The 7778-nt window shown below is 41.7% G+C and overlaps 1 protein-coding gene across 1 annotated transcript in view; it reads left to right on the forward strand.

Annotated features, from left to right (window-relative positions):
- Window positions 1-7778, forward strand: part of tyw1 (tRNA-yW synthesizing protein 1 homolog (S. cerevisiae)) — a gene marked incomplete in the record, with an annotated part of 61867 nt that overhangs the window by 48816 nt on the left and 5273 nt on the right.

Below are 7778 nucleotides of genomic sequence, written 5' to 3' on the forward strand. Positions count from 1 at the left end.
CAGTAATAACCTACTGAAGCACTACACTATTGAAGCTCTACACTACTTAAATACTAAACTACTGAAGTTCTAAACTACTGAAGTACTAAACTAATTCAGTAATAAACTAATTCAGTAATAACCTACTGAAGCACTACACTATTGAAGCTCTACACTACTGAAGTACTAAACTACTGAATTACTAAACTACTTCAGCACTAAACTACTTCAGTACCACACTACTGAAGTACTAAACTACTGAAGTACTAAACTATTGAAGTTCCAATCTACTGAATTCCTAATCTATTGAAGTACTAAACGACTGAAGTACTAAACTACTGAAGTACTAAACTATTGAAGTTCCAATCTACTGAATTTCTAATCTATTGAAATACTAAACTATTGAAGAACTAAACTACTGAAGTACTAAACGAAGTACTAAACTGAATGTAGTGGCCAAAGTTTAGGTGCTAGCCTGTTAGTTTCATCTCTTAGACTGACGGTCACATGCATACTAACATTTCATGTGGAGATTTATACCAAAAGCAAAAGGTTTTTAATTAAATAGTGAAACAAAAGGTGCAAATTATTTAATAAAAAACTCTAAAGTGAAATAAAGAAAACTTTAAGCTGTAAATATGTTATTTATTTACAGTTTAATTGTAAATAAACATGTATTTTTTTTTCTTTTTTAAGAAGTAGTTTTTGGTCTGTGAAAGCTTATTGGCCTCCCAGCATGGTGCCATAATAAAACAAACAAGATCAAACTCCTGTAATTGTTCCCCTGACACCTTTTTGTGTACAGGCACTGAGAAACTGGCTGGATGATGCAGATTTATTGGAACATTCATTTCAGGCTTGTTGAGAACCAAGGTGTACGTAAAAAACCATCCCCACTGCAAAGGAAGACTTTGTTCTCGTACAGAACATTTGATGCCTCCAGTCTGATCCTCAACCATCTGCTGGGAGGAGACTTGTTTTTGTTCGGGAGTTGGTTTATACCTGCTGATTTTTACTTCATTGTTAAACAAAAACACTCCTGTGGTAAATTTAGGGAACATCAGACAATCGATCCATTGTTTTACATGGTTGGGCCAAAGGCTGTGTATTGGCGTGAAGCTGGAACGGGTCCTCCCACCCTGTCAGCCGGACTCAGCACAAGTTTTGTCATCTCCACTGAAACCAACTGTTGCTGTTGGTCAGATTAAAAAACGCACCTTGGATAGAGGAAGTTGCTGTATTTGGGACTTTTTGTGTACAGTCTGTAGAAATTGGTACCAAGAGTTCATCTAATTGGCTGAAGGGTCTGTGCTCTCTGAACTCGGTCTGTCTCTGTTCCACCCCCTCCGCTCCACGTTTCATAGTAATTAAAATCCACAGAACTTGTATCCAACAGCTGAAATCTGTAACTTTAAATGATTTACTTGTCGAGTTTTTCCCAACACTCCTCATGTCCTGTGTTAATTACCACCAGTGTGACCTTCATCCCTACGTCTGTTTGTTATTGCACATGATTATGAAGGCTTGACGGAAAGGTCCTTTCTGAACACACATGATCTTTGCCAGAAGCTCTGGAGAGAAAGGCGGCGGGGAAGCTTTTCCTTCAACACCTGGACTTTGATTGATTTATACTCTCCCATTGACAGCGTGATACGTATATCAGTACGGCCGTAAACTTTCTCTTGTCCCGCCCATAATTTGATCCACGATTGTTTCAAAAACCCAAGTGCATGCATACAGCAACACTAAACGGAGTATCACGTACAATTTTCATCACTCCAGCTCAAAGATCAAGGTCACAGATCAAGGTCAAATGTTTTGCTTCTCCAGACCATAACTTCTGATTTTCTCAAGATAATTTAATGAAACTTAATACACGTGCGTCATCACTAGACAGAGTGTAACATGTATGTTACATCATCCCAGCTTCAAGGTCCATCCATCCATCCATCCATCCATCCGTCCATCCATCCATCCATCCATTATCTTCTGCTTGTCCTGATGTTGGGTTGTGGGGACAGCAGCTTGAGCAGTGAGGTCCAGACATCTCTCTCTACAACCACCTTTTCCAGCTCTTCTGGGAAGACCCCAAGGCATTCCCAGGCCCACCAAGAGACATAGTCTCTCCAGTTTGTCCTGGGTCTTGCCCGGGGTCTCCTCCCAGTCAGACATGCCCGAAGCACCTCCCGAGGCGCCATGGGGACATCCTTACCAGATGCCCGAACCACCTCAACTAGCTGCTTTCGACTACTCAGAGTCTCTCCTGATAACTGAACTTCTCACCCTGTCTCTAAGGGAGAGTCCAGCTACCCTTCAGAGGAAACTCATTTCAACCTCCTGGATCTGTGATGTCGTTCTTTTGGTCACTACTCAGAGTTCTTGACCGTAGGTGAGGGTAGGAACGTAGACCGACCAGTAAATGGAGAGCTTTGCCTTACAGCTCAGCTCCCTCTTCACCATAACGGATCAACTTCAAGGTCACAAATCAAGGTCAAAGTTGAGACTACGTTTTGTTTGCCCTGTATAAGTTTGTCCACGGGCGTATAGTGCGCCGTACGTGATACTCTTGTTTGTTTTGTACCGTCATACTGTCTGCATCTCCTTTTCCTCCACCTCCTCCCTTCACCTTCTTTTAGTCAGTTCTCTTTTATTCCAGTTTCTATTTGTTGAAAATGTCAAAAGCAGTTTTTGTGGCGTCTGTGCAAAGTAAGCTCAATAAGCTTTGTCAAAGTTAATAAGGGTTCCATCTTTTTGTCTGTTTGACCTTGACTCGCGTTTTATTACCACTTAACAGTTGAATTTAAAACAGACTGTTACTGAGGACCAAAACATCTAAGTTATCCACCGAGACGGGCCGTTTCTATTGAAGAATGTTTTGTGCCGTATTGATCCTCCTCAACATGACATTTCATTATATTGGACCGAGCACAGCACTAAGAAGACAGCTGGGAGTACTGAACTTTATGGGTAATCCACTCCTTAGGAAATGTGTCCGGGTGACCCCGCACAGACCCCGAGCGTTGGAATAATAAAACTCCCTCCGTTTCATCCTTTCGCTCTTTTATTGCATCCCATAATCGAACAGAGAGAAGCAACGACTAAAATTAAAAAGTTTTTCATTGGATATAGACTCATGACTGTACAGAAATACAGTGGTGCTTGTAAGTTTGTGAAGCCTTTAGAGTTTTATATATTTCTACGTGCAAACCGGATTCCTAAAAAGTTGGGACACTAAACAAAGCTCCAAAATTCTCGATTGAAACTCGTGCCTTCGTGTAAAAAGTTGTTTTTCTCTGCAAAAAGAAGCTGAGAACTTGTTTACTGAATTTTTATTAAAAGCTTTGTGTGAAAAATGCTAAAGAGCTCAAACCACACCGAGCGTCCGCCATTTTGAGAACTGAAAAACAGGAAAGAGCGACAGCCCATGTCACGTCAAGGGGCCTCCCTCCCATTTTTCTTAAAGAGACACGCTGCTCTCTCCCTCACTATCCATCCTTCGGTTCAAACAGACTTATACTGCCGTCTGATGGTCAAAAAGTTACTACACTCTAAATGAAATTAACCAACATTTATTCTTAAATTTGACAATTACTAATTATTGTCAAATTTCAAACAATATTATCGTTTATCGCAATAGTTTCTGAGACAATTAATCGCCCAGCAAAATTTGTTATCGTGACAGGCCTAGCCACCACTGGCCACCCCCTGGCTCCACCACTGCACCTAGTTGTGGATAAAATGTCTCCCTCCACTCTCCAGGATCCGTCACTCTGCGCCGCCTCGGTCAAGATAAAACAAACCCCTCTGTTGTTCTCCAGCGTTACTCTTATCCACGTAAATATACTGAACCAAAAACATTTAGGTTTACTTACATTTCCTGTTCAACTCCAGTCCAGAAAAACACTCATCTCTAAAAAATAAAAACATTCACTGTTCAAATCCTTCAGCGATGAGGGACATCCGAGTGTTTAACTTTTTAATATATGCATTTATTTTTATTTAATATGTCTGATCATTATGTATTCTCTTGTATTTGTAGACGTTTGTGTGTATTTTAGTTGTTTTCCAAAAATTGGAGCTTCAGAACAGAGAACGTTCAAGTCCTTATCCTTGCAGTTATTTATTACAGCGGTCTGTGTGGCACGGGTCAGGAGAAACGTTGACTCTTAATTATCTCCTCCTTTTCTCTCTTATCTTCTCCTCTTCCTGCCTGTGAGCCCCACTTCGTCTGTTGGAGAACAGATAAACCTCCCAGGCTGCGGCGCTGGGAGCGAGGTATCGACCTCAGCATCATGAGCCCAGTAATTAGTGCGTCTTGCAACGAGCTGCTGACGGAGTGTCGGAGTTTCTCCATCATATAATCGGTTCTTAAATTAGCTGTCACCACTGACCGATGGGAGGAGCGGTGCTTTAGCGCCACTGTCTTCTCAAAACTGGTTGCATGCTTAAGATAAGGTCGACCTTTACTTTATTCCTTGTAGGATTTTAACTCTACCTCGGAGTACTGAAGTACCTCAGAGGTGAAATGATCTGAAGTTAGAAAACACACAGAACGCAGCAGAGGTACACTTTGTTTTTGTGACAATTTGTTCCTTTTCTCCCAAAACGAAGAACGGATAAAATCGTCACTTTGCTAGAAGAATAAGAACGGGCAGCTCCAGCAGTCTTTGATTGTTCAAGAACTGAAAGACTCGTAAGAAAAAGTTCAATCATCTTTTTAGAACTATAATAATAAAGTTCAATCTGTGCTCAGGCACTCTAGAATTACACCTCAATATTATCCCAGTAGTAAAGGCTCCATTGAGACCATTTGTCTTACACCTTTATAAAGAACAGTACAGTTTAAAATAAAGAATTTAGCAGAAATGTCGAGGGCTGCAGTCATTTTATTACAGGATTAATGTTTTAAACTTGTTTTATTATACATCGATGGTATTTCAGTGAAAGTGACTTTCTGCTTCGTCATAATCATCAGGTTTTTATTGGAAAAGCTCGAGTTGCTTCCATGACTGTGATGTTTCAGTGAATGGGACTAATTATATTCAACTTCCTGCCGTCAGCCGCCAAATGTCTCGCTCGGGTCCAGTGGTGTGACCCGTCTCTTCCCACGTCCACCAGTGTCACCCTGACCGTTTGTCCCTGGTTTAATGAGACGTCTCTTCCAGACGACAAACTTTTCCTCCATTTAAAGGAGAAAGAAAAACACTTTCTTCTCCGCTCGTCGTCGCTTCTATCGGGTCACGTGGCGGCTGAGCGGTAAGGAGTGGACCCGCCCCCTGCACCGCCCGCCGTGCGGTGCGGTCCGGTCCGTCACAAAGAGCAGCTCGAGTAGCACCAGCGTCCAAACATTTAAGTCCCAGAATTTTAAAGGTGAGATGAAAACTTGAAACAAAATCATGGAAGTTGTTTGTTTTCAAAGTTTCCCATGTGAAACACTAACGTTCAATTATTAATAAAAACGTTTTTTAAAAGTTGCTCTGGCTGTTAGTGATCAGTCTGACGTGTGACATCATCGGCGCCAAACAGAGGGGTCGCAAACAAAGACGCGAACAGCTAATAAATTAAAGTCTGTTTATTTCTGTAGCTCCAGGTCACAGGAGGAGTCGTCTCAAGGCTCGGAACTAAAACAGTCACATAAATGATAGAAACCAGTCGGTAAAAGTTGTTTATCTGAGGAAGCGGCAGGTCGTGTTGAGTCTTCACTTCGTCTCAGCCGCTCATCCTGAGCAAGAACAAAGGAGACAGTGGGAAGGAAAAACTCCTGAGTTTGAGAGGGTAGGAAGGAGAAACAGACACAGAAATGACAGGTCCAGGTGAACTTTCTATAGGAAGAAGGACAACTATAGGATTTATCAAGAAGGAAAGTCTTCAAACTGGACAATGTGTCAGCTTCACGGACACAAACTGGAAGTTGGTTCCACAAGAGAGGAGCCTGAGAACTGGAAGGTCTTCCTCCCATTCTGCTTTTGGAAACTCTAGGAACCAAAAGTAAACCTGCAGTCTGACAGCGAAGTGCTCTGTTAGGACAATATGGAACACAATCTGTATTGTATGTGGAATTTGTATGATGTTTTTATTGTGATGTTATTTTAGTATGTTATAAATTGTATGTAATTATTATATGTACCCAGGCTCCGTCTGTAAACTTTAAATATCTTTTTGGAGACCTGTTGTCTTGCAGTTATGTTTTATGATTCTTTTTGTGTGTGAATAAACTGAAACTGGAACAATAGTATCTCAACTGTAAGAAGGAGCTAGGTTGTTGAGAGCTTTTGATTCACTTCTGATTCTTAAGATCCAGCTGTCGGTTCTGGTTCTGGTCTGGTTAAAGATCTGTTAGAACTACAACGTGTTTCTTCATCCATTTCCACTGGTAAACAAGCGAGCGTAACCTGTATCCTACAGCGGCCTGCCACAGCACAGATGACATCATCAACCAGGGACAGGATCACTTTCCACACCATTACCCCATTTTGGGAGTTTTACACCGGGGGCCCAGCCTTTGTCATCAACCCGTTACTTATGATTTTATCATGGAACTCGATGCAACGCGTTCTGCCTGTGGAGTTTACAGCCGGAGCTGCATCATCTCCGCTCAGCATCAGAACGGACGGAGAGGGAAGACATTTCACCATGGGAGGAAACGTGCGCAAATAAATATGCTTCAGGTGTGTGGGGGCTTAACGATTAAAATTTATGATTTCCATTACAAGTGGAGGAAATGGACGGATCAAAGAGGTGAAGAGAGCTTTTCTTCATCTCTCTCACACTCCTCCTGAGATGATGCAGTACATACATTTCTTCTGCATATCTGAAAAACCATTTTCTTCTCTCCTATGGTTCCATTCTCCTGCTTTGGCTATTCCTGGTGATTTATCCTGAGTCCTCGGAGGTTGATCTTTATTCAGGAGGCCTCCGGGCGAGGCCGATAACCCCAAGGTCGTCCATCAGTTCAGAGCAGCCTTCACGCCCTTGCCTCCAGCCAACTATTACCGTCTCCTAAAAAAACCCTCAACATATAATGATGCAATTCACTCAGTGCCTGTTTTTATTTTCTCGGTGCAGCAGATTCCCGAGCAGCCTCGAAAGAGGAACGATTAAATTACAGAACCAGAGATGCCCAGCTGCAGTTTCTGAGTGGTTAGATGAAAACTCTGCTCCTTAAGTAGACACGACAGTGGAAGAGAAGGATCAGTTGTAAGACTTCCTGTTGTATAATCTGACACAGAAACGTGAGTAAATATTCCCCGGAGCCTAAAGTTCTTTTGGTACATTTGGGTTTTTGACCTTGACCATCAGATTTCAGTGACCTTGATATGGTTCTGTGATATTTCAGTCTTTTCTTACGGTGACCCTGAGGTGTAAATGAACAACATTTGAAAAAACAGAATTACATCTGGAATAAACGGAATTACATTAAGCTAAACCAGAAGTGGTGGGGGCAGGGGGTGGTTTTTTTTTTTTGCTTTATTGCGGTGGCCGTGAGGTGGTATGGCTCAATGCAATTCATTTTTCCAAATATGATTCCTGCCTCTTCCGCTTTGGCCACTTCCGCTTCGGCTCAATGTAATTCCGTTTTTTTCAAATGTAATTCTTTTTGTCAAATGTTGTTCATTTACACCTCAGGGCCACCGTAGTTGTGGATATGTGACTGTTTAACGTTCTGGATTTAACTCCCAACAAACATGTCTGAGCAATAGATTATTTTCTAAATAATAAAGCTACAGAAGTCACATTAGATTTTATAACTGCTCCTGATAAACTATTTAGAATGTAACAATGTTCAGTCAGGTCATCTG

Source organism: Nematolebias whitei, chromosome 6, assembly GCF_014905685.2.
Source record: "Nematolebias whitei isolate Nwh7 chromosome 6, NemWhi1, whole genome shotgun sequence".
NCBI lineage: Eukaryota > Metazoa > Chordata > Actinopteri > Cyprinodontiformes > Rivulidae > Nematolebias > Nematolebias whitei.